At 48.6% G+C, this 24,262-nt stretch overlaps 1 protein-coding gene and 1 long non-coding RNA gene across 3 annotated transcripts in view; one reads left to right on the top strand and one right to left on the bottom strand.

Annotated features, from left to right (window-relative positions):
• Positions 1-24,262, top strand: part of RAB26 (RAB26, member RAS oncogene family) — a 219,860-nt gene that overhangs the window by 27,821 nt on the left and 167,777 nt on the right. The window lies entirely within an intron of this gene.
• LOC122455970 lies at positions 888-19,847 on the bottom strand. Its single transcript, XR_006274517.1, has 3 exons — positions 19,813-19,847; positions 17,883-17,895; positions 888-990 (listed from the first exon to the last, which is right to left on the bottom strand). It is a non-coding gene; the product is annotated as an uncharacterized LOC122455970 (long non-coding RNA).

Here is a 24,262-nt window from a genome sequence, read left to right as displayed (position 1 = left end):
GCACCCTAGACAGTAGTAAGGAGCAGTTCAACTATAGGCTGAGCAAGTGCAGTATGGTGGTAGAATGTGCATTTGGATCTTTGAAAGCACACTGGTGCAGTGTACTGACTAGGTTAGATCTCAGCACGACAAATATTCCAATTGTAATTGCTACTTGTTGTGTGCTCCACAAAATCTGTGAGAGTAAGGGGGAGATGTTTATGGCGGGGTCGGATGTTGAGGCAACTCGGTTGGCGGCCAGTTTCACACAGGCAGACAACAGGGCGATTAGAAGAGTGAAGTTTCATGACTGGCCAGGCTACGGTGTGACAGTTGTGTTTGCTTCTCTTAAAGTTACCCGCTCTCTCTCTCTCTCTCTCTCTCTCTCTCTCTCTCTCATATAAGAAAATCACAATTGTTTAAAAAACATTCTTTATTTGTTGCACCAAATATTGAGAGAAATCAGAAGCTAGATGGAGGAATCAGGGGTATTGGGTTAGGGGGTTGGAGGCGGAGGGAAGGACAAATCCAGAAACCAAATCAAAATTTCAGATATGCCAGCTTTCTGCTGCTTGTGCAATCCTCTGGGGTTGACTGTGTGGGTCCCCATAGCCACCCCTCTCCTGTTTTCTTGGGCGTCTGGGTGAGGAGGCTATGGAACTTGGGGAGGAGGGAGGGTGGTTATACAGGGGCTGCAGCGACAGTCTGTGGTCTTGCTGCCTTTCCTGCATTAGATCCACCATACAGCGGAGCATGTCAGTTTGCTCTCCCATGAGCTTGACCATAGCATCTTGCCTGCTCTCGTCACGCACGTCTCTCCTCTCTTCGTATTCATGTAACGCTTTACGCAACTCTGCAATTGTTTGCCTCCACGCATTCAACTGGGCCCTATCGGTGTAGGAGGACTTCATGAGCTCGGTGAACATGTCATCCCGAGTTCGTTTTTTCCACCTTCTAGTCTGACCAGCCTCTGGAACGGAGTAGATAGGGGTCGTGTTGAAACATTTGCACCTGCAGGAGGAGAAAAAGGGAGGGTCGTATTTTAAGATACATTTTAGAGAATAAAGGGGACACTCTTTCTCAGTGAAACAGGCAATTCATAGTACATAGCACATGTTCTTTCTGTACAAGGTCTCATTTTGCCTCTTATACTGAAGTGCCGGACACTTGGTGTGAGTAAGCCATCACATGCAGCCAGGCAACAAAATTCAGCTTGCAGGCAGCCATGGTAAGCCCTAGGGGCACGCGGGGTTGTGCTTCTTCTGCATTCATTCCAATGCTTTCAAACTGCCAGGCTCTCTGGGATGATCGCTTCGCACAACACCTTTCCTCGCCCCCCCCCTCACCCCCACCGCGTGGCTCTGATGAGGCTCTGAGCAGGGATGAGCGAGCCCTTTAAACTAAATGCGAACAGCCTAGCATGGATGGGTTTCCCCACACCCCCACCACATGGCTCCGATCAAGCTCTCACTCACCATAAATGCCTTCTCCAGGCTCAAGGTCCAGGAGCCCGCCTTGGGAGTGGGGGGAGGCTGTGGGCTCCAGCGTTAAGAATAGTTCCTGGCTGTGGGGAAACGGATTCCCCATGTACCACCTGTGCACTGTCCTCCTCTCCTCCTCCTCTTCGTTCTCCAAAAACTCATCCTCCTCACTCCATGCTACTCCTCGCTTGCAGACGTCCACGGACAGTGGTGGGGTAGTGGTGGCTTCACCCCCCATAATTGCATGCAGCTCATGGTACAAGCGGCATGTATGGGGCTGTGACACAGAGTGCCTGTTCGCCTCCCTGGCTTTTTGGTATGCTTCCCTGAGCTCCTTGGTTTTTGTATGACACTGCTCTGTGTCCTGGAGTAGCCTCTTTCCGTCATGGCCCTGGAGATTTTAGCGTATGTATTTTTTTTTTGGAATGTAGTTCTGCCATAACAGATTCGTCTCCCCCACATGCAATGAGATCCAGTACCTCCCGTTCGGACCATGCTGGAGCTCGTCTGCAAATCCGGGACTGCGTGGTCTCTTGTGATGGGGGACTCTGCATGGTCGCCTGTGCTGATGGTGACCAAACAGGAAATTCAGAAGTTCCCAGGGCTTTTACTGCCTACCTGGCTAGCGCATTGGAGTTGAGAGTGTTGTCCAGAGCAGTCACAAGGGAGCATTCTGGGATAGCTCCTGGAGGCCAATAACGTCAAACTGCATCCACAGTACCTGTAACCCAGAACTGCGATCTCGATTTTAGTGCTACTCCACTTTTCGAAGTGGAGTACAGAAATCGGATTAAAGAGCCCTTTTTAAATAAAAAAAAACTGGTTTGGTCACATGAATGGAATCTTCGAAGTAACTCTGCTAATTCTGAAATAACCACGTACTGTAGACCAGACCTCAGTCTCCTCTATTCTTGCGCTTCTCCATGAGCTAAGTAAGAGAGGCTTTCCTCTGGAGCAGAACAGAAGCAATTTACATTCTCCTAGCAAATGGTCTGGGAGCACAATGTAGTAAAATCTCCTTCTGTGAGCAAAGTAGTGATTGAAAGGCCAGGGAGGTGGCATTTGATTCATAAAAATCCATAGAATCCATTTCAGAGGTGTCATCTTCTGCAGTGTGGGGATGGGGGCGGGATCTCATTCCCCCTGCCCCTCTGGTTACCAGCTCCAAGTCCTCTAGTTTTGATAATTACAGTGTCATTGGAAATGGGTTGAGTTTGGGGATCATTTGAAAACCCTTTCTCCCACAAACACAGTGGTACAAAACATGTACCATTATGAATGACTACATAGCTATATTTGGGAAAACGTTGAAAAATCAATGTCTTTTTAATTCTACTTTGACACAGGGCTGCGTACACTGCATTGCGTACACTGATCGTGGTTGATCGTAGGGACGTTAGCCTTGACATGTGGGACTGAAAACATTAATTCAACAAAGTCATCACCAGGGTCGTCTCTGTCTAGGGCCCTGCTGCTTAATGCATCATGTTGATCCTCGTCCATGCTGCACTTGCACATCTCCAAACAAAGCAGATGGTGCTGGCCAAACATTGGCAGGGTGATCTTTGCACATGAACATTCAATTAGCTGAAGGGTTGATTCAGGAGCCTATGGTATCTCACACACAACTTATGTGATCAGTCCATCCTTAAAGACCCATCCATGCCCAATAGGGGAGGGTAGTTTTGGATATGCTCGATCGTCCCAGAACCATTCCGTTGCTTGATGATTGCAGGAATAAAGGCACCCCTTGCTGGTGGCAATTTTTCTCCATTTGTCTGCTTCTTGGAAAGCTTCCACTAATGTGTATCTGAAAGTGTCGTAATGTTGGTCTTCAAATGGTAAATTTAGGGTCTGAATGCCGCCAGTGCATTTATGACCTCACCGGTGACTGTCTCAGCCATTCTGAGCACTTTTAGAGCGGGTAGAGTTTTTGGAGGCTGAATCAAATGCCTTCCAGTAAAATAATTTGATCTTTCCAGTAGCGTCTCATCCAAAAAGGGTGTGGAAACCTGGCATTGTGGCGGCTTTTAATGGTCTGGGTCATAGGAACACATCTCCGAGGGATGCTGTTAGTGATTCTGTTCCCCAACAGCAGACACACAACCAGAGTCTTGCAGAAGTCCTGGGTAGTGTCTCTGAGAGCCCTAGAACATCTGTGTCTCATGCATTGTTCCGTTGTGTTTGAACATTTATCATGGTACCACAGGGAGCTCATACTTTCCTATAGTCTCACGTAGATCAATATCACACCGAGATCTGGACGCAACCAGGCGATGACCAAACAATGACCTGTCTGCCGTTAGCTCTGTAACAGCACCTGCCACCTGCACTCTGACTGACTGACTTTGCATTTGAGCACAGTGTTAGTCTGTTCTTCTTGATTGGAGCCCACAGACTGATGGACCCTTGGATAATTCTTTAGGTTTTGAAGGCATCATACAAGTCACAACCCAAAGTATCCATTTGACTGACTCTTCGGCTATTTCATCACCAAAGGCTGCTTTTGTCATGATATTAATGAACCCATGAACTTGCTCCCAGACTAAAAGTCCAGATCCTCTTATGTCTGGGGCTCTCAATCTGAGGGCGCAGATAGGTTTGGGCACTCTGCGTGAGAGCAGGCAGGATCATTAAGGGTACGTCCACTCAGAAGAAGAAAAAAATGCCCCGGCACCAAGTCTTGGAGCTCAGGTCAACTGACTCAGGCTTGTGCTGTGGGACTAAAAATAGCAGTGTGAATGTTCCCACTCAGGCTCTGAGACCTGCTGTTGGGGAGAGGGTCTTGGCACCCAAGCTCCAGCCAAGGCGGATGTCTGCACTGCTACGTTAAGCCCTTTAGCGCTAGCCCGAGTCAGTTGACGCAGGCTCTGAGTCTCGCTGCAGGTTGGTTGATTTGGTTTTTGTTTTGCAGTGTAGCCGTACCCTAAGGCACCTCGCTCTGGCATTGTTTCTTAATGACCTTTTAAGTGTAAGCCATTAGGCAAGGGTTGAAAGGGGCCTCCTTCTGTCTCCCTAGGTGAGGGACTGTGCTTCCTGGACTGACTCTCAGGATGAGATACAGGCACACCATGGTGGTGCCAGGTCCAGTCATGGTATTAGTAATCCCCAAAGAACACCCCCCTGTTTGTCACAGTCTGGGGCCTTTCAAACCTAGCCTCACAACTTCCAAGCTAAGCAGGGCTGGGGCTACTCAGTGCTTAAATGGGAGACCTCCTCCAAGTTCGCTGTCAGCTTGGCCTTGCATTGTGTCCACGCTCAATTTTGAGGCCTGCCAACAAAGCCTTGAAGTGTTGCCAGTGAAGTCGCACCAGTTCTCTGAGTGACATAAACCCTCCGCCGACACAGTTCTACCAGCACAATGCCTGTGGACCCAGCAACGACCAGTCCTCCGGCAACAATCTCAGAGAGTAATATCTGCTCTGGCTGCATTTTTGAACTCTGCTGCCCAGGGATCACAGGGACCACAAGCCTGCTCCCCAGTTAAAGTCTCTCTCATGTTTTGGGAATGTTTTTTCAGTTAGCCCACCTTTGCGAGCACACCAGTTCAACATAATTTGTGTAGTTTGCTTAAGAACAAATGAAGTTGGCTGCCATGTTTGCAACCCGGCCACTGCAGCCTTTGGGGTCCTCTACTCCGTGAGGCCTAGGATGTATAACTGAACAATCCTTTGTTTCCCTTGCCCAGAGAAGAGCAATGCACTACCAGCCTGACAATGGAAAGTGACTGGATCTTTTTAAGCTTTCCCTTGGAATGAGTGAAGGTGCTAGTGGAAACACAGGGGAATATTTCCTGAAGTTCTGACTGTTAAGACAACAGCGTCTTTAGCTGCCTCGGCTTCCATTTTCCAGCTCCCCATGAGGGGCTCTCAAGGGGTGAACAAGAATCCTTCTCCCTCGGGAAGGCCGAGCTCCTGCTTTATTTGCAGCTGCTGGGACACAGCTCCCCCTCACATGAATACCAAAACCCTTCATTTGCATGCAGGGGCTCAGTTGCCAAGTGATGCTGAGAGCGGAGGGCTGCTCCCTCCCTTGTTCTCATCTGATAGGATTTTATTCATGTCTCTTTGGCGTTTTGCATTTGGAGAACGTTTGGAGAAAGCTTTGGGATGTGCCCTAATTCTGCAGCTTGCCGATAACTTGCCAGTGCGTAAGTGCTGCCTGTAATCTCCCCGAAGTCCTAGTGGGCAACCAACTCACCTCCTGACTCGGCCAAAAAGGACTTGAATTAATGTCCCCAAAGTAATAAAATGCACAAGTTGTTCTTGCCGGCTGGCAAGAGTGATCCTGGCCTGGCAGCCCTGGGGCCGGTGCCTTCTCTTTCCCCAAAAGCCATGGAACCACAGGCAGAGTCACGTTGCCCCACCCAGTGAGCCGGTCCTAGAGGGCTCCCCTCTAAGATTGAATCTCCGTGGCCCATTTAGTCCTTGGCTTCCTTGCTGAAACATTTCCAGCTGAGATACTAGACTCGTGGCCATTCTGAGAGGAATGGGTCTGAAAGCAATCCCGCTCGTCCCAGGAGTCATCTGCTCATGGAGACTTAATTTTGGCTAATCCCAGGCTGACTAAGACATAAATCACTGTCCAGGAAATTAAAAAAGATCCACATCCCATTCCTGAGTCCACCGGGTTGTCCAGTCTTAGAAAACAAACTGGCAGTGGGGGTCTCAAAGAGAACATTTGGCATATCAGCCTGCATAAAATCACACACAGTCTGCGACTCACCACTCTGTGTGGCACTTTGAATTATTCATACGCTGAGTGCTATAGGAAACCAAATTGCGTTCTCTTCTATCTGATTGAATGGGATAGATACGGTCACATCAATGCACATTTGAAATAACTAAGTCACAAAATGTGGAGAAATCTCTGCGTAACTAAGAAACCAAACCCAGGGTGAATTAGATACAAGGTGGCTAGACATTGGGACAATCTGGGTTTGATGTGCACTTGTAAGATGCTTCCAGCAAGTGCATGGTGACCATGGTATACTGTCCCAAAACCTACCTTTTGGGGACGCGGAATGTTTTTTCAGAGTTGCTCTCATGGGATGGAACATAGCTGTCACCTTGGCTTGCTGATGCGTGGGCTTTACTAAGAGTGGCAAACCACAGGGTTTTTTATTGTGCATTTTGTAGAATGCATTACTTTGCAAACTGAGCAAATCAAGCAGGGGAGAAAAAGGAAGAGGAACCCCTATCATCCTGCCAAAACCCAAGTGTATCGGTGCATGGGATTGCCAGGGGATTATCTGTATTAACATTCTCTTGGCTTCTGTTTATTTTAAAGATGGTCCATGTTTTAATCTTACTAAGAATGGCAAACATTAAAGGCCTGTGCCCAGCTGGCAAAGGCAACCGAAGACCCAAGTCTGGTCACGTCATGAAGTGAAGCCTGATTAAGGTGGTTATGTGCTGGCTAAAAGACTAGCCAGTCCTTAGCTCCCAGTCATACGCTAGTGAAACGTTGAAGTAGAAACCTCCCAGAATAATAATTGACTTGGTCGACTTGAAGCAGGCTACCCCAGGCCTCCTGTCCGTGGAACTCAGTGAGGTGATTGCATGGAGCACATTGGGAGCCCATATATAGGGCCCTATCAAATTCAGTCTGTTTTGGTCAATTTCACAGTCTTAAGATTTTAAAAATTGAAAATTTCATGATTTCAGTATTTAAACCTGAAATTTCAGGGTGTTGTAATTGCAGGGGGTCCTGACCCAAAAAGGAGTTGGGGGTGGAGGGCATTGCAAGGTTAGTGTGTGTGTGTGTGTGTGTGTGTGTGTGTGTGTGGCGGGGGGGAAGGTGTTGCGGTACCGCTACTCTTACTTCTGCGCTGCTGCTGGCGGGGTGCTGCCTTCAGAGCTGGGTGCCTGGCCAGCAGCCGCCACTCTCTGGCCACACAGCTCTGAAATCAGCACAGAAGTAAGGGTGGCAATACCGCGACCCCCTATAAATAACCTTGTGACCCCCTGCAACTCCCTTTTGGGTCAGGACCCCCAATTTGAAAAATACTAGTTTCTCCCTTGAAATCAGTATAATATAGGGTAAAAGCACGGTCCATCATGCGTTTTTCGTGGCCGTGAATTTGATAGGACCCTACCCATACATGAACCCTGTTTGTGTATCTCAAAGATAATGGGCAGAACGCATTCACTATTCAATCTTGGGCTTGAAATCTTGGCGGCATTGCAGTCATCAGCAGAGCTTTTAATAACTTTAACGAGGCCAGGATGTTACCTAAGGTGCTTATGAAGTGCTAAATTACTGGGCTCTAATTTCTAGGCCAGCTGGTTTTAGACATGACAGCGTATTCTGTGGTGCAGTTTTGTCTGAATGTGGTAGTCTTGAGAAATGTCCCTCTGAAACGGCCTTGTCCTAAGTGATCTTGAATAAAAGGTATAATTAACTTTGCGACAGGATGGAAGGCCTCAATCGCTGATTGTCTTGGGCCCTGGAGGAATTTCAGAGTTAGTGCATTGAGCATTTTTTAAAAACGACTCAGAAGCTGCTAGCAAAACCCAGTCAAAAATGAAAGGGATGGGAATATTTAGGAAACCAAATTAGATCATTTCAGTGGGATTTACAGATAATATTGTGCATAGGGCTATCTAACTGTTGACTGATGTGCTCATTAAAGCTCTAAGATTGGTCCCCATCCTTGCAATGACTTTTCAAACAACGTGATGGAAACTAAACAGGAAAATATAAAAAGGAGAAAATACGGCACGTGTGTGAGCGTGTGCTGCCTACTGAGAATAGCAAAGTTAATTTGCTGGTGCTGATTATTTTCTTAATTGCTGTTTAGTGCTTTCTCTGCTGAGCACTAGCCTGATCCTCTCTTCCACTTTGCAACTCATGAATGCCAGCCCACAAGGGTGCAGAAAGCAGTAACTTCTTTACTGACCCCCTGTGGCACCGTTCTGCGTATTTGGGACGTGGCCATTCCTAATGGCCGAACCCAAGAGATGCTGAGTGGCCTCCTTCGCTAGCCGGGGGAGGGGAGGCTGCTCAGCATGCTGCAGAATGGGGCTTGTAGTGCCTCTGTCTCCCACCCTGGGGCAAACGTTCAAGACAGACCCTGGAATCTGCATGCTACATTTCATCTTGCTGACGATGCCTGGAATATCTAGTCCTTGAGGTTAGCCAGTTCCGTGTGCTGGACAGAGAAGAGAAATTGCATCCCTCATGACTCATTGGGGCAGATGGTCCAACCCACAACCAATGCAGGATTTGTCCCTGTAGCACACACTCCAGTATTTCATCTGTATATTGGTCCTACAGTTGTTACTAGATGATTCTCTGTGTGTGTGCATGTTCGGGTGTCTAGGAACTTAAGATTTGCTATATATTTCTTTCCCATGGTCTGATAGAAGCATTAGTGGAAATGGGCTTCTAACAAATTGTGGGATGATGCACTGGGGTTGATTGGAGATTTGGGTTCCTTCTTGGCCTATTAAACAACATTTTTACATTCTGAAGCCTGAGATCTAACTTGCTGGGTAGCTTTCCCTTCCCTAGCGAATGTCGCACATTTCGTCTTGCTCTTCTTGAGTTCCCCTCTTGCTCAGACCTCCTGGATTGAATCCTGCACTGACTTTATGCCCGGATGCAGCTCTGATGTAATCAGTGAACTTGTACAGATGGTCAGAGAGGGAAGCATTCATCCCCCGTATACTAACTGGAGAAACAGTAATCTCTGAAACATATTTCACTTCTCCATTTCGATGGTGGTGCCATGTGGCTTCTATGTAAGAACTCTATTTTATATTCAGTCTTGCTGGGCTTTAAACTTTTATTTATTCTTCCCTAGTGTGTCATAGACTTGCAAATGAAAGCTCTTTACATAAGGTCTTAAAGCCTGCTCACCAGCAGGGTCGATGTGCCATCGTGTTGGGTCCTGCTCTGATCTGGATGTATGGTATAAATATCATGGAGGACGCAGCTGCTGAGCTGATTGGCTGAACCTAAACTCCTTGGCATTTTCTGCCGCTCCATGATCTCTTCTGCTGTAGTCTGGGTAATGTGGCTCTGGTGGGAAGGCTGCTACAGTCAGGTTGCTGCCATTTCTCTTGAGTGTTGGGTCCATGGATTCTGTACTCGTAGGTCAGGCCCTGTGACAGTTCTTGGGGGAGACAAGTCTGGGTGTCACCTTGTAACCCGTCCTGCCTCCAGCAAGACATAGACTTGCCGTTGGTAACCGGGTGTCAGCTCCCTGATATCACCAGCCTGTCAGCCACTCAAGCACTCACCTCTGGGCTACGCCTGCCCTGTCTTTGCCTTGCAGGTTAACAATAGGGATACCCTGTTCCATTCCCTGAGTTCCTTTGAATCGTTCCTCTGGGATATCCATCCCCTGGCACTAGCTACTCACAGGAATCCCAGGTCCTCTGCCTCCATATGAGCAGTGTATCCTAGTTTCACCGGTTGTACCTTAAATCACCACTTCCCTAACACACAGCAGTTCCACGTGCTTATAATAAAACAAAAGGTTAATTTAAGAGAGAATAAAGAGTCCACTAGAAACAAGGGAGAGTGGTGAAAACAAATGGTTACAATTGAAAGCAAAATCATAAAATGTGAACTAGGACCTACGCTTATTAATTACCTTTCCCTCTAATAAAGTGGATCCCACCCCCCACCCCAGTGCAGTCTGTTGAAGGGCTGCCTGGGTTCACAGGAACCAGGATCCAACCTTTCTTGAAAACACTCCTGCTCCACAAGATGTTCCCCCAGTGAATGGATGCAGATCATCTCTCTACCCTGTGACAGACTGAAACAATCTTTTGTCTTCTAATCCCCTGTCTGGTTTAATGTTTCTTCTTACCTCCAACTGGTTTTGATTGTTCGCAATAGTCTTTTGATGGTTTTCCATTGACCAGTGTGGGATGAGGCAAGGGCAGGCAATAGAACTTTGCATCACATCACCGGCTGACCAGAGAAGCATGACAACTCCCTCCCACTCAAATGGGCCATCACAGACACATACGATTGCCTGGTAGCAATGACTAACTTTTACTCCACAATGATGACGTAGTTTTCAGTAGAGTACTTTATTTCTTAAATAGTACCCGTACACACACACACTTCACAATGATTATGAGTATTGATAAGTTACAAGCTTTCAGTAGAGACCTCACATGCTACCCTTCATGAATAAATGCCATGAGAGTGGTGTGTTAGGTGTAGTGAGTTTGTCAGACAGTTGCTTGTAAAGAACACTGACTGGCACCAATGGGCCTCTGTGTCACACCCTCTTTCACCAGTAATGTACAGAGGTAGCTAGAGCATCAGTCACTGGCTTGGGGGGGACCCTCCTCTTCTTCTCCAGAACACCAGCTGCTCAGAGCCCCACCTCCAGAGCAGCCCATGTCTGGCATCTCTTCGATGAGTGCAAGGATGTAGCGTGGGCCCGCCTGCGCTATGCCACCTGGCCTCCTTCAGTGCTGCATTCTGTGCTTGGCTCTCTCCCTCAGCCTCACAGAGAAAGGCAGAACATGAACCAGCGGCTGGAAGCAGAAGCCAGATAAATTCCTATTAGCAAAAAGGCACAAATTGTTAACTGTGAGGGTGATTAACCATTGGCACAAACAGCTCAGGCACGTGGTGGATTGTCCATCTTTTGATGCCTTCAGATCCAGACAGGATGCCTTTCTGGAAGTTAAACACACACTATTGGGCGCAGGACGGGTAACTGCATGAAATTTAACAGTCTGTGTTCGGCAGGAGGTCAGAGTAGGGGTACGTCTGCACAGCAGCGGGGTGCTGTGACTCCCAGCCCATGTAGACCTTCATGCGTACCTCTGCCTGAGCAAGTGTGTTCAAAATACCAGTGTGTCAAGTGCAATCCTGCCCAACCCCCTCTGGTGTGGACTCAGCTGGCTAGCTCAAGCTATTCGTAGAGTGCTATGGTTAGCAGACTAGCGCCAGAGCCGCTAGCATGTCTATGTCTACGTCATCTGGGAACCAGACCTCCCACTGCTGGGTAGATGTACTTCAAATGATCTGATAGTCCCCTCTGACCTTAAAATCTCTGACTCTAAACTTCTCTGTGCTGTGGCTTTCCCTCCTTTCATACTGTATCTCACAAGCCATCTGGGTGGGATCTGCACACCAGGCCTGAGCCCTCTTCTTCGAGGGCAATGTTGGTTCTTACTGGCCGATTTCTGTTCTCTGAGATCCTGCATTCAGCTTCTTCGACCTGCCCTGTTGCCGGACTGTTGACTGCAGCCAGTAGCTGGAGCCCTCTGAGTCGTTCATGTCCTCAAGGTAAAATATTAGTTGTTTGAAATTCTAGTGGTATGCTTAAAGTCACTTTTGCAAGACAGATTAAGCTAATGGAATTCTTTTGGGGCCTGTCCAGAAAAGCTGGATGAGCACAAGTCCAAGAGGCCAGATGCGCTGCATCCGAGGGTGCTAAAGGAGTTGGCAGATGTGATTGCAGAGCCATTGGCCATTATCTCTGAAAACTCATGGCGATCGGGGGAAGTCCCAGATGACTGGAAAAAGACTAATGTAGTGCCCATCTTTTAAAAAAGGGAAGAAGGAGGATCCGGGGAACTACAGGCCAGTCAGCCTCACCTCAGTCCCTGGAAAAATCATGGAGCAGGTCCTCAAGGAATCAATTTTGAAGCACTTAGAGGAGAGGAAAGTGATCAGGAACAGTTAGCATGGATTCACCAAGGGCAAGTCATGCCTGACTAACCTAATTTCCTTCTATGACGAGATAACTGGCTCTGTGGATGAGGGGAAAGCAGTGGACGTGTTATTCCTTGACTTTAGCAAAACTTTTGATACAGTCTCCCACAGTATTCTTGCCAGAAAGTTAAAGTAGTATGGGCTTGATGATTGGACTATAAGGTGGATAGAAAGCCAGCTCAACCGTTAGTGATCAATGGCTCCATGTCTAGTTGGCACCCATTATCAAGCAGAGTGCCCCAAGGGTCGGTCCTCAGGCTGGTTTTGTTCAATATCTTCATTAATGATCTGGAGGATGGCATGGATTGCACCCTCAGCAAGTTTGCAGGTGACACTAAACTGGGAGGAGAGATAGATACGCTGGAGGGTAGGGATAGGATACAGAGGGACCTAGACAAATTAGAGGATTGGGCCAAAAGAAATCTGATGAGGTTCAACAAGGACAAGTGCAGAGTCCTGCACTTAGGACGGAAGAATCCCATACACTGCTACAGACTAGGGACCGAGCGGCTAGGCAGCAGTTCTGCAGAAAAGGACCTAGGGGTTACAGTGGACGAGAAGCTGGATATGAGTCAACAGTGTGCCCTTGTTGCCAAGAAGGCTAACGGCATTTTGGACTGTATAAGTAGGGGCATTGCCAGCAGATTGAGGGATGTGATCATTCCCCTCTGCTCAGCATTGGTGAGGCCTCATCTGGAGTAATGTGTCCAGTTTTGGGCCGCACACTACAAGAAGGATGTGGACAAATTGGAAAGAGTCTAGCGGAGGGCAACAAAAATGATTAGGGGGCTGGAGCACATGACTTATGAGGACAGGCTGAGGGAACTGGGATTGTTTAGTCTGCGGAAGAGAAGAATGAGGGGGGATTTGATAGCTGCTTTCAACTACCTGAAAGGGGGTTCCAAAGAGGATGGATCTAGACTGTTCTCAGTGGTAGCAGATGATAGAACAAAGAGGTAATGATTTCAAGTTGCAGTGGGGAAGGTTTAGGTTGGATATTAGGGAAAACTATTTCACTAGGAGGGTGGTGAAGCATTAGAATGGGTTACCTAGGGAGACGGTGGAATCTCCTTCCTTAGAGGTTTTTAAGGTCAGGCTCGACAAAGCCCTGGCTGGGATGATTTAGTTGGGGATTGGTCGTGCTTTGAGCAGGGGGTTGGACTAGGTGACCTCCTGAGGTCCCTTCCAACCCTGATAGTCTATGATTCTATTTGTACTGGGGCTGTATGTACCAGATGTCACTGTGTCATGTTAACTCCCAGCATATATGCTCACTCCCAGCACTGCCATCAGATAGGGTTTCCACCCACATCTGTGCAGCACTTCACTCTGGGGGTTTGCAATGGTGTAGCTGCACCAGTCCAGCTACCCCCAGATAGATGGGCCTCTAGTTCCACTTTGGAAGCTGAGGGGTTGGGCCCCTTTGGCCAGAGAGCTCCAGTTCCACCTGCCTCCTTACCCTATGGGGGAAAGGGGGGATCGGTACGGGAGGAGCAGACCAAGTAAATGGAGAGAAATTTAATGTTGCAAGAGAAAAATACTGTTTTTCTTTGTTACAAATACCTATTTCAAGGGCCTCTTGCTCTGCCCAGCATTCAAATGGGGCACCGAGAATTTGCTAACTTGGGGGCACATTAAACAGTCACTTGAAACCTGTTTATTTTTAGGCGTGGAAAAAGCAGGTTTCTCTGTTTCAGCTCGGCTTCCGTGTCTGGGACGGAAACCGCTTAATTCCTTAACCTGACGTTTTCAGGCTCTTGGATCTAAGTTATAATGGGAGCTGGCCTGGGGCCAAGAGGAGCTTTGAGAATTGGCCACTGTACACAGACATTTTACTCCTCATTGAAGCTATTTCACAGTACAGAGGGAGATGATGCTGGGCTTGGGCCAGAGAGCCAAGGTGAGAGCTGCGACACCGCCAATACAGAGTCTATCCACTGGGTGACACAGCATCGTCGTCCTAGGCAGCAGCTCAAATGTTTCATTTTTAGCTTCCCTGTAGGAATCCAGCTGATCCATTTCACTCTTGGGTCTCTCTCATTCTACTAGGTTGGGGTGGGGGAGGACGGGGACACTATAAATGATGCTGTCCATCACAGCCCTGCACTGACTGGGAGTTAGTCTGGAGGACCTAAAGGATCTAACATGTATGATTCCATTACAAAACTAGTCTCAACTGCTACAAACTAACATCTGATTGCTTTTTCCCAACCCCTTGCTGACTGGGATGATGCAGGAGGTCAGGCTGAGAGGTCTAATGGAACGTATGGAGATTTACCCACAGGTTCTAATCTTAGCAGGGTCGGCTTGTCCCTTCAACCTTTCAAGGTTAGATTAGTTTAATGCCTGCAGTTTACTTGTGTGTCAGTCTTTCAAATGAGGCCTTAAATCTTACATCCCCACAGAGCAGAGAGAGCTTCCAAAGATCCTTGAATATCCCACAGCTCAGCAGTTAGCTATAGTCCTCCACCCCAGAAGTATCTGCATAATTCCTCTGTGTTTATAGCTGTGCCTTAGGGAAGACGAACATTAGATGATGCAGTCATGATGTTTGTCTTTTTAAGATGCCCATTGTGCCTTATAGAATTACAGGGGTGACTGTGTTTGGATGCGACCCAGCAAATGCAACTGAGTTTTACGTTTTCTTAAAGAAAACAGATGATCAGTTACATCTGAGCTGGGAATTATCAGCAGGGGGAGAGAAGGGAATATTAAAATATGGATGCAGGCAGGAACTGCAGACTGTGCCTTAAGCCTGAGAAATATTACATTGTTGCTGCTCAGGGTTTCTTCTTTCTCCGCAAGGGATTGATCCACTGTGTATTCTAAATCACTTCCTTGCTTCTCCAAACCTTTCTGATCTACCAGCGTGCTCCTTGTGTTAACCAATTAAACTTGCTTGCAAGGGAGTGCCCCAAAGAGCGATGTGCTTTAAAAAGTTTTAAATTTCTGCGAAATAGTCTGCAGGGATGTTGAGAGCCTATATTCTATAGCGCCTGCATTTCAGCTGCGCTAACCTGTGAAGGGAGGGCTGGAATTTGAGCTGGGATGATTCTTTTAAATGTTTGGTATTTTAAATGGTGGTTCCTCTGAAAGTTGCTGCACTGCTTGAATAATTAAGAGTTTAAATTCCTCGTGGGGTCTGATGGGGCAGTGTTTAAAGAGTTGTGTGTTTTGTACAGTTTGTAAACTGTACAGGCAGATGTTTAGCACCGAGGCAGCTGTTCTGCCTTTGTACAGCTCTTAGCTCAATAATAGAACCAATAATAGGAAGTCCACAAAATGCAATTGCCCTAAAAGGTTCCCTGGTTAGAGAAACAAAGCAACAGTTTGCTTTTCCATGTCATTTCTTTGATGGCAGTTAAAGCAGGAATCTGGACTCTGGGATCTTGTCCCTAGCTGTGAAAGAATGTAGAGCAGGGATCTGGAGTCAGGGCTCCTAGATTCCGTTCTCCGCTCTGCCACTGGCTTACATTGCAGCTTGCAGCAACCAATTTACAGCCAAATTGCCTGAAGTGGCCACTGACCTTGGGTGCCCAGATTGAGACTCATAGACTTGAAGGTCAGAAGGGACCATCATGATCATCTAGTCTGATCTCCTGCGCATCACAGGCCACAGAACTTGGCCCACCGACAGCTGTAATAGACCCCTAACCTCTGGCTGAGTTACTGACGTCCTCAAATCCTTGTTTAAAGGCTTTGTTACAGAGAATCCACCATTGACACTAGTTCAGACCTACCATTAACCTTTGGGTCTAATGTTTTCAGAGGTGCTGAGTACTTGCAGCTCCTGCTGGCTTCATATCAAGTCTCCCATGCTGAGCTTCTTCAAAGAGCAGACAGCGAAGCTCCCGCGGGGCTTCCAAAATGCGAGACATCCCGAATCAGTCCCCACTGTTTAGGATTGTGAGCCTCACCCTCTCTGGGTGTGCTGCGCATCTATCAGACTAGTGTCACGTTATCGGACCCCCGGGGTTGGGCGGGGAATACTTATTTGTTAAGCACTTTGAGGCCCAGGGATGAAGGCCATAGAGTGTGTCTAGGTGCTTTTGACAATTTTACCCATATCCCAAGGGGTTTAGGTTCTTAAGTCACTGCAATGCTTTTGAAAATGTTAGCCTCTGTTGTTTGTTTTATTCTGTTGTGATGGGCTGGTCATATTCTGGTATAATTAGTCCCTAGCTCTTAGAGAGTGCTTTTATCATAGATGTCAAAGCGCTTTACAAAGGAGGTCAGTGTCCCTATCCCCATTAGAAACTATGAGGAAACTGAGGCACGGGGTGGGGAAGTGATGTGCCTAAAGTCACCCAGCAGGCCAGTGGCAGAGCTAGGAATAGTACTCATGTCTCCTGACTCCCAGTTGAGAGCGCTATCTACTAAACCACACTGCCTCACTTCATTGTTGTATTTCACTTCCATGGAAAGAAAACCAAACCCACCTTGGTCTTGTTTGGGAGCATTCCCAGCCTACTGGAACATGGATTAGGTTACATTTTCCAGATTTCCCTGTTAGCCTGTGACCTCCTCAGGCTAAACCAATAGCCTCTTGTCCCTGTGTAAGCAAGGCTTGCCCTGTTCGTGGCAGGACGAGTGGAATAAAACGAGTATGTTGTAAATCCTAGGCTACCTGCTTTGCATGGGCTTGTGATGTAAGCCCATCCTCAGCATTGCCAAAGTGCACAGCAGAGCTGCTGGTTAGGCAGATATTGGCCTTGGCCATACATAGAACTGGATGCCACGTGACTTCCGCCTTCCAGCTCAGGGAGAGTGCGGCTCTAAAATGCTTTTTGTCTGTCCTGCGCCATGGCATCACTGCAGCACAAGGTGAACGGCACAGAGGGGGTGCCAGCTCTTCGTAAATAGCAGCCTGGTGCCCCATCTGCAAGGCGTGATTTTCCTCCTCCCAAGTGCAGCCAGGTATCTGTGAGCTGAGGTTATAATAGCAGCCCTGGAACATGTGAAGAAAAGACTGACTCTCTCCTTGTGGCAGTTTGTGTTTAACTCACTTTCCTTCCACAAAACACCCACGGTTTTATTGAAGGTACTGACATGACAAGCAAACCTCCTGCTGCCCGGGGAACTAGCTTGGCAAAAGCCCTTTGCCGGTATAACGGAGTCTACCCCACTGCTTTTGATGGCGGCTCTATGTCATAAAAACCACACTCCTAGTCTAGATAGCTCGAGTGGCAAAACCTCGATGGGTGAACCTGGCTTCGGTGTCTGGTTGAGGCCCCTCCCCCCGGGGAAGCTCCTCCCACAGAACTCGGAGGCAGTGACATCCCAAGGGGTCGGGCCCCGGGAGCGGACATGTGAATCTGCCCATGTGTTCAGGAATGGAGAACGTTTTACTGCAAATAAAACACACTGATCCAGATTGAGTTTAAATAATGATGTGAATATTTAATGGAATAAGTTCAGTGAAAATCCATTTAAATCATTTATTTGCCCTAAAACACCAAGTTAAGCTCCTCCGCGTGTGAAATGGGTTTGATTAAAATTGGGCGTGAATAGGATTGAAGCAAATTAATTTAAAAACTGGACTGACCAGTCATGGATTATTTTTTAATTATTTTTCCAGTTTTCACCCAGCTCTAATTGAAACTCCAGCTTTAGCCAGCACGAGCCTTTGTGACTATCTTTCCTCCATCGGCCCAAAACAACACCCCCCCCCACCCGAAATGAGAGCCCCTAGCTCTATCAGCTTCCTAACTAAAGTCCCCATCCCACGACCCCTCCCTGCTGGCTGTTTTGCGTAGTGCAGGGTGTGGGCCCCACGGAGGAAGTGACCCAAACCCCGTTGAACTTTATGTGCCTGTGACCGGAAACACATGCTCCAGCCCCTCGGGAAGGTTTGCAGGATTGGGCCCTGACTCAGATAAATGAGATCTCTGGGCAATGTTCGCGAAGCTGCCTTCAATATTTGTACTTGAGCCTTCTCCCCGATACATTACCAAAGCTATAACGAATCCACTCAGGCTTTTAGCAGCAAGTCAAGGGGAAGTCTCTGGTATTATACTTAGAAATAAAGACCCTTTTTATTGCCGAGTGCAGTGTCTAAGGAAATTATGTTCCAGGACGTGGCTCTATCAGACCACCTTGTAATTGTGGACATTGATTTATTGCATCTTTATGTTTACACGCCTCAGCAGCAGGCCCGGGAAGAGCACGCAGTCCATCAGCCTGGGTCTGTTGCCTTGACGGCCATTCCGGACGCCATTACCTCGTGAGTGTTCTCTCGCCTGTTCTCAAGTGCGTTGAGATTTATTTCTGTTGCAAGCATTTGTGTTGGCAAATGGAAAGGAAAGCATTCATTTTAAAATGTTCCCAGTGCCCTCAGAATGCTTTATGGAGTACCCCTGCCTGTTTCACAGACTCGTCTGAAATCCCTCGTCAATGAGAGGAAGTGCAAATTCAATGCGAAGATAAAGCCGCCCAGACGAATTCGTCCCTGCAGTGAGAGAGGTGGACTTGCACTGAGATCAGAGCAGAAGCACCAGCTTTTGCATGATTGAATTTGGGCCCAAGATTCCAACGTCTTGTCTTCGTAGTACGTGAATCCCACCCTTATCGATGTCGTCTCTGCAGAAACCCATGGTGGCGTTAACCGGCAAAGGATTGGGCAGAGTCGTCTGCTTAGACGAGAGATGGGGTGATGTGCTACTGGCTTCTGTGCTCCTTTGGGGATGGCGTGTGGTGGAGTGGTTCAATCGGGGGCGTGGGAGTCTGGACTCCTGATTTCTCTTCCTACTTTTGCTGCTGTCTTACTTCATTACCGCTTGTTAATTACCCTCCACCTGACGTCAGCAGGTATCTAAATAAATGAGTCTCTTGAGATAGCTGATCCTGCCTGAGCCCCGTTGCTCTCAGGTAACGACAGCAATTGCACTTCCTTGGGCCAAGCTTCAGTGTCTGTTCTCTGGTTCAGTGGCTAGCCTGGAGGCTGAATTTTTGGTCTCTCCCTGGAGCTGGGAGTAGGTGGAGGAAGCAGTAGAGCTCAGCCTCCGGAAGGGTAGCATCAGACAACCCCCCCCCCCACACACACACACCTGGGAAGTCACTTGGAGTGGTCCCAACTGACTCCAGAGGAAGTCACATCCAGACCTCTTTTCAGAGTAGCAGCTGTGTTAGTCTGTATTCGCAAAAAGACAAGGAGTACTTGTGGCACCTTGGAGACTAACAAATTTATTAGAGCATAAGCTTTCGTGAGCTACAGCTAGCTCACGGAAGCTTATGCTCTAATAAATTTGTTAGTCTCCAAGGTGCCACAAGTAATCCAGACCTCTGTTAGCTTTAGGGCAGTGCTGGGATCTTGTGGCGCAGGGATGTAAAACCAGGAGAGGGAGGAGAGAGATGGGGACACTTCTTAACTCCATATAGCTGGATAGGCCATGCTGATGTCCCCTGTGCAGGGGGGGGGTTGATCTCTGAGACCCAAAGTTTTGCACTGGAAATTCTGCCAGATCCCTCATAGTAGCCCATGAGTGACTCTAATGCAGGGGCGGATAAACTTTTTGGCCTGAGGGCCGCATCGGGTTTCAGAAATTGTATGAAGGGCCGGTTAGGGGAGGCTGTGCCTCCTCAAACAGCCAGGCGTGGTCTGGCCCCCATCCCCCCGCTTCTCGCCCCCTGACATCCCCCCCAGGACTCCTGCCCTATCCACCCAGCTCTCTGTCCCCTGACCGCCCCCGGACCCCCCCCGCCCCTGACTGCCCCCTGCTGCCCCATCCAACCCCTCCTCTCCATCCTGACTGTCCCCCCACCCCCCTGGGACCCCTGTCCTATCCAACCACCCCTTCTCCCTGACTGTCCCCAGAACCCCTGCCCGCATTCAACTCCCCTGTTCCCCACCCTCTGACTGCCCCGACCCCTATCCACACCCCTAGCTCCTGACCACCCGCCAAACTCCCCTGCCCTCTATCCAACCTCCCTTCCCCGCTCCTTACCCCTCACCGCACTGTCTGGAGCACCGGTGGCTGGCGGCGCGGTTGCACCAGGACAGGCAGCCGTGCCGCCTGGCTGGAGCCAGCCATGCACCGTGCAGCGCAGAGCCCCGGGTCAGGTCTGTCTCTTCAGCTCTGTTGCCTCAGGAGCTCGCAGCCTGCCCAGAGCAGCAGGGGAGGGGCCGGGGGCGAGCCTCCCGAGCCAGGAGCTCAGGGACCGGGCAGAACTGTAGTTTGCCCACCTCTGCTCTAATGAATCCCCCAGAGAGCAGTAGATAATTGGTTCCTAGTGTAATATTCAGTTTGGTGTTGGTTGACACCTGAAGCTCCCTAATACCAGGAAAAGGTGCTGCAAAAACTTACCATAAATAATTAACATGGCAAGCTGGGTGCAGTGTGGAGAAAGGACCCAGAAAATTCCCTGTACCAAGCACTGCATCTGAGTGACGCATCTCACAGTGGCCGTTAAAATAGCTCCTGCCCTTGTGGTTTCAGCTACAGAAATAAAGCCCAGTACAATTGCTTGTCTCTCCCTGGGGCTCGGGGCATAGGCACTGTGTAGATCTGTGCACCGTAGGGTACTGCTGCTAACTGGGAACCTCAGTCTGACATGGGCCTACCTCTCCTTTCTCTTACCGCAGGCTCTTTCAGGGCAACTGGGCTGAGAATTTTTTTTGTTTTTGTTTTTTTGGGTTTTTTTTGCCTCTTCATGCACTTTGATACCACAGGACTTGGACGTGACACCGTCTGGCCACATCTGTGGTGCATGTGTTTGCATCCCTGAATTATGTCTAGAGTTACCATCCGTGCCGATTCCTTCCTCCGTGGCTTTCTAGATTTCAGTGGGGTGACCCCGCAGTCTGACTGCGGGATGTTAAAGGATCGTTGCGAGGAGCAAATTGTTACAGGTGCCAGCCCGATGAGTGTGTTGTTCTGAGGGGACTCCAGCAGCAGACACGCTAGTCATGGCTTCCATGTAGGGCAGGGCGTCATGCCTGTGTCTCATGCAGGGCTCACTCTGGTGTGGCCCTCGGATATCGCTGTTGGAGACCCACAATGCTCCAGATGACGCTAACACTTCTCCGAAGCAAGGGTCTGCACATGCGACTATAGGTCATCTTATTATTCCTGTCTGAGTCTTATTCTTGCCTGAGGTGCATCTTTCATACTCAGCCTTGTGCGGTAACCTTCACTACACAGGACCGGCAGGGTGGGCTAGTGTTCAGAGCAGGGCACTGGGACTTGCTCGCTGCATGACCATGGGCACATCACTTAACTGCTTTGTGCTTTATTTCAACCCCTCTTCTCTCCCCTCTGTAAAAATGGTATGATGGTTCCTTCTTCCTACAGCCGTTGAGATTTAACTCATTAATGTCTGTAAGGTGCTTAAAGATCCTTGCACAGTAGGGGCTAGAGAATGGTCCCGGAGCTCCTGTATCAATGAGTCTCAGTAAAGGGGATCCATGCCCTAGAATCCGAAATGGCTCATTTCACTCGTATTAAACTTGAAGGATGAGCAGAAAACCCACAGCAGCAAAGAGGAGGGACTTTCCAAATGGACGGCTCTGGACTGGGGGGGACAAAGGGACAGAGATGGGTGCTCACCCTTTCCTTCCTGAGCTTGCTCACTAATGCTGTAGGCAGGGCCCTGGAATTCCCAGCCCATCACCTCCTCTGGTGAGAGCCTGCTGGGACAGTGCCTTTAGTCTGGATTAGCACAGGGTTTATGGCTGCAGAGCATGATGGAGCAGCTGGGCTGCCAGGTGGACTCTAGCCTCCAATACTTGCTTCTGAATACTGTAACCGAGCCGGCTGAGGGTGTCCCGGGGGGATACCGCTTCCCTGGCCACGTGCTCCAGAGGCAGACGCTATAGTCGCTCACTGTGCTAAGTCCTTAAGGCTCTCACCTTCCGGTGCTGAGTGATGAATTACAAAGACTGCATTGCTGGGACTGCCACAAAGAAACAGTGCAAGTATCGGTTTAACCCCACGCACCCCAGCTCCCAACCCATCCGTTACGCGCCCTCCCCTACAGGAGTGTGACTCTGCCTGGTGCTGTGAATGCTTGCTCCAGTCCCCCTCTTTCCCGGAGGTGCTGCACAGCAGCCAGTCGCTCTCCTGGCTAGAGTCTGGTTCTTACGTATGGCACCCTGTAGTCTTGCTCAGGCCTGTCTGCATGGCCACTGTTTGCAGGCCATATGTGGCTATCCTCCTGCCATGGCCACTGCTGGCCTCCTTGCCCACAACAGGTAGCTTTCCCCACATTTGTCCTAAGGTGAGAGTTCCCCCTTTAACGCAACTCAGCGCTACGGAGAGACCTGATGGGGAGCATGGAACCAGCAAAGCGCTGTCTGTGGAGGATGCTCCAACTAAATGTGATTGAAGCATTCAATTACCAAAGGACGTGCCACCGGATCACAAAGAGGAGGATTTTTTTCCATAAAGTGAGACACTAGCAATACTTCCCCCTGAAAGCAACTGAATTGCAGCCACTTATTTCACATTTGGTTTTTTTTTTTTTTTAAAGAAGGATAAAATGGTGAGATAACCGGCCTACAGCTCCTTCCTGACCATCTGAGGGTGAGAGTCAGTCCCACGTTCCTTAACTTAATGGGATTTCTGCCCGAAGGAGACCTGCGTGATTGGACTTGCAGTTTTTCCCATGGGTTTGTGCCGCTTGGAGTTTGCAGCACAGCATTTGCAACTTACATTGCTTTGCGACAGAAACAAAATACCTGGATTTGCCCATCTCTAGCTAGACTGCCTGTAACTGCACGCCACGCCTAATGATCTAGACGGGCATCTGGACCTTGGGACATCTAGTGCCTAGGTGAAAAGATCAGACACTCAAACTTGATGACAAAACAATATGGCCTCAAATGTTCCAGGATCAGGGTGAGACATATGCCCACTGCCCCCTCGAAATTGTGTACTAAAATCGCTTGCAAAGCACGCAAACTAGGGAGGCAACAGCCTTAATGAGCCTGGGGTGTCTCTAACCAGAGGAAACTCTAATTTGTTGATCGCGTGTATGTTTCTGGTGACTTCCCATTCCCACCATCTCTCTCTCTCTCCCCATAATTCATAAGACGCCTCTGTCTCCAGAGCTTTGGGGACTGTGTGCGCTGTAGTCCTTGGTGTAATGCTACTCATAGAGCAGATGCACACAGTGTGTTTCGGCAGGAGCTGCAGTGGGTTTGTCATTATCTGCGAAGGTGTCATGGAGGGAAGCAAGCCCACCAGAGAGAGGAGGTTGGAAGTTGCCCACCTGTTCCACATGGTCTCTTGTTGTTCTTTCCATGACAATGTTAAACACCATGTGACAGTCAAAAAATCACTCTGCTCTTTTAGTGCCTTGCATAATGACAGGTTTCAGAGTAGTAGTCGTGTTAGTCTGTATTCGCAAAAAGAAAAGGAGGACTTGTGGCACCTTAGAGACTAACAAATTTATTTGGTCTCTAAGGTGCCACAAGCGCTCCTTTTCTTTCTGCTCTTTTACTGTGTGAATCTGCAAAAGGTCAGGAGAAGGCCCTGAGAGATTGAAATAATCACCTGGTGAATGTCCCATTCATCGGGCTATTGGAGTGTCCTACATAGATAATATTGAATGTTAGCAGAGCAAATGGAAAGGTGTGTAATCAGTATGCAGTTCTAGTCTGGAGCTGGAATAGTGAGTGCCTATGAAAAATCTTTCTCTTCCTTTAAAATACACACTTGCATGCATTCAAACTCTGTCCATAGACTGCCAGGGCTGCCAGTGTCTTGCATGTTTTTGCCCAGCTGTAGCATCCATGCTCTTTCTGAGCTAGCTACATATGGTACCACTGGTTTCTATGGTAATGGTGAGTTTAAAGATCAAGTGCTTATTTACCTGCAGAAGCTTTGTCTCCAGGACTCTAAAAATGATGCAAGTTGTGTTTTTGGAGGGGTGGAGGGAAATAGCCCTTTAAAGCAGAAGACTGCTGGGTGGTTTGGAAGAGGATTGCATTCCCCAGGATGCATTGCAGCACAGGGTTCCTGGGCCAGTGAGGTGGAGCAGGACTTCTGTTGCAGCTGACTACAGAGAGGAGGGTGGGGGTGGGTTTCTCTGGCATTCGGGCTTCTGAGCACCATGAAATGGGAGGGGAACATAGGAGTGTGTCAGCTCAGTGGTGAGGGCACTAGCCTAGT

The sequence above is a fragment of the Dermochelys coriacea genome, chromosome 10 (genome assembly GCF_009764565.3).
Source record: "Dermochelys coriacea isolate rDerCor1 chromosome 10, rDerCor1.pri.v4, whole genome shotgun sequence".
Taxonomy (NCBI): Eukaryota; Metazoa; Chordata; order Testudines; family Dermochelyidae; genus Dermochelys; species Dermochelys coriacea.
Note: the sequence above shows the minus strand (reverse complement) of the source record. Positions and strands in the feature narration are given on the sequence as shown.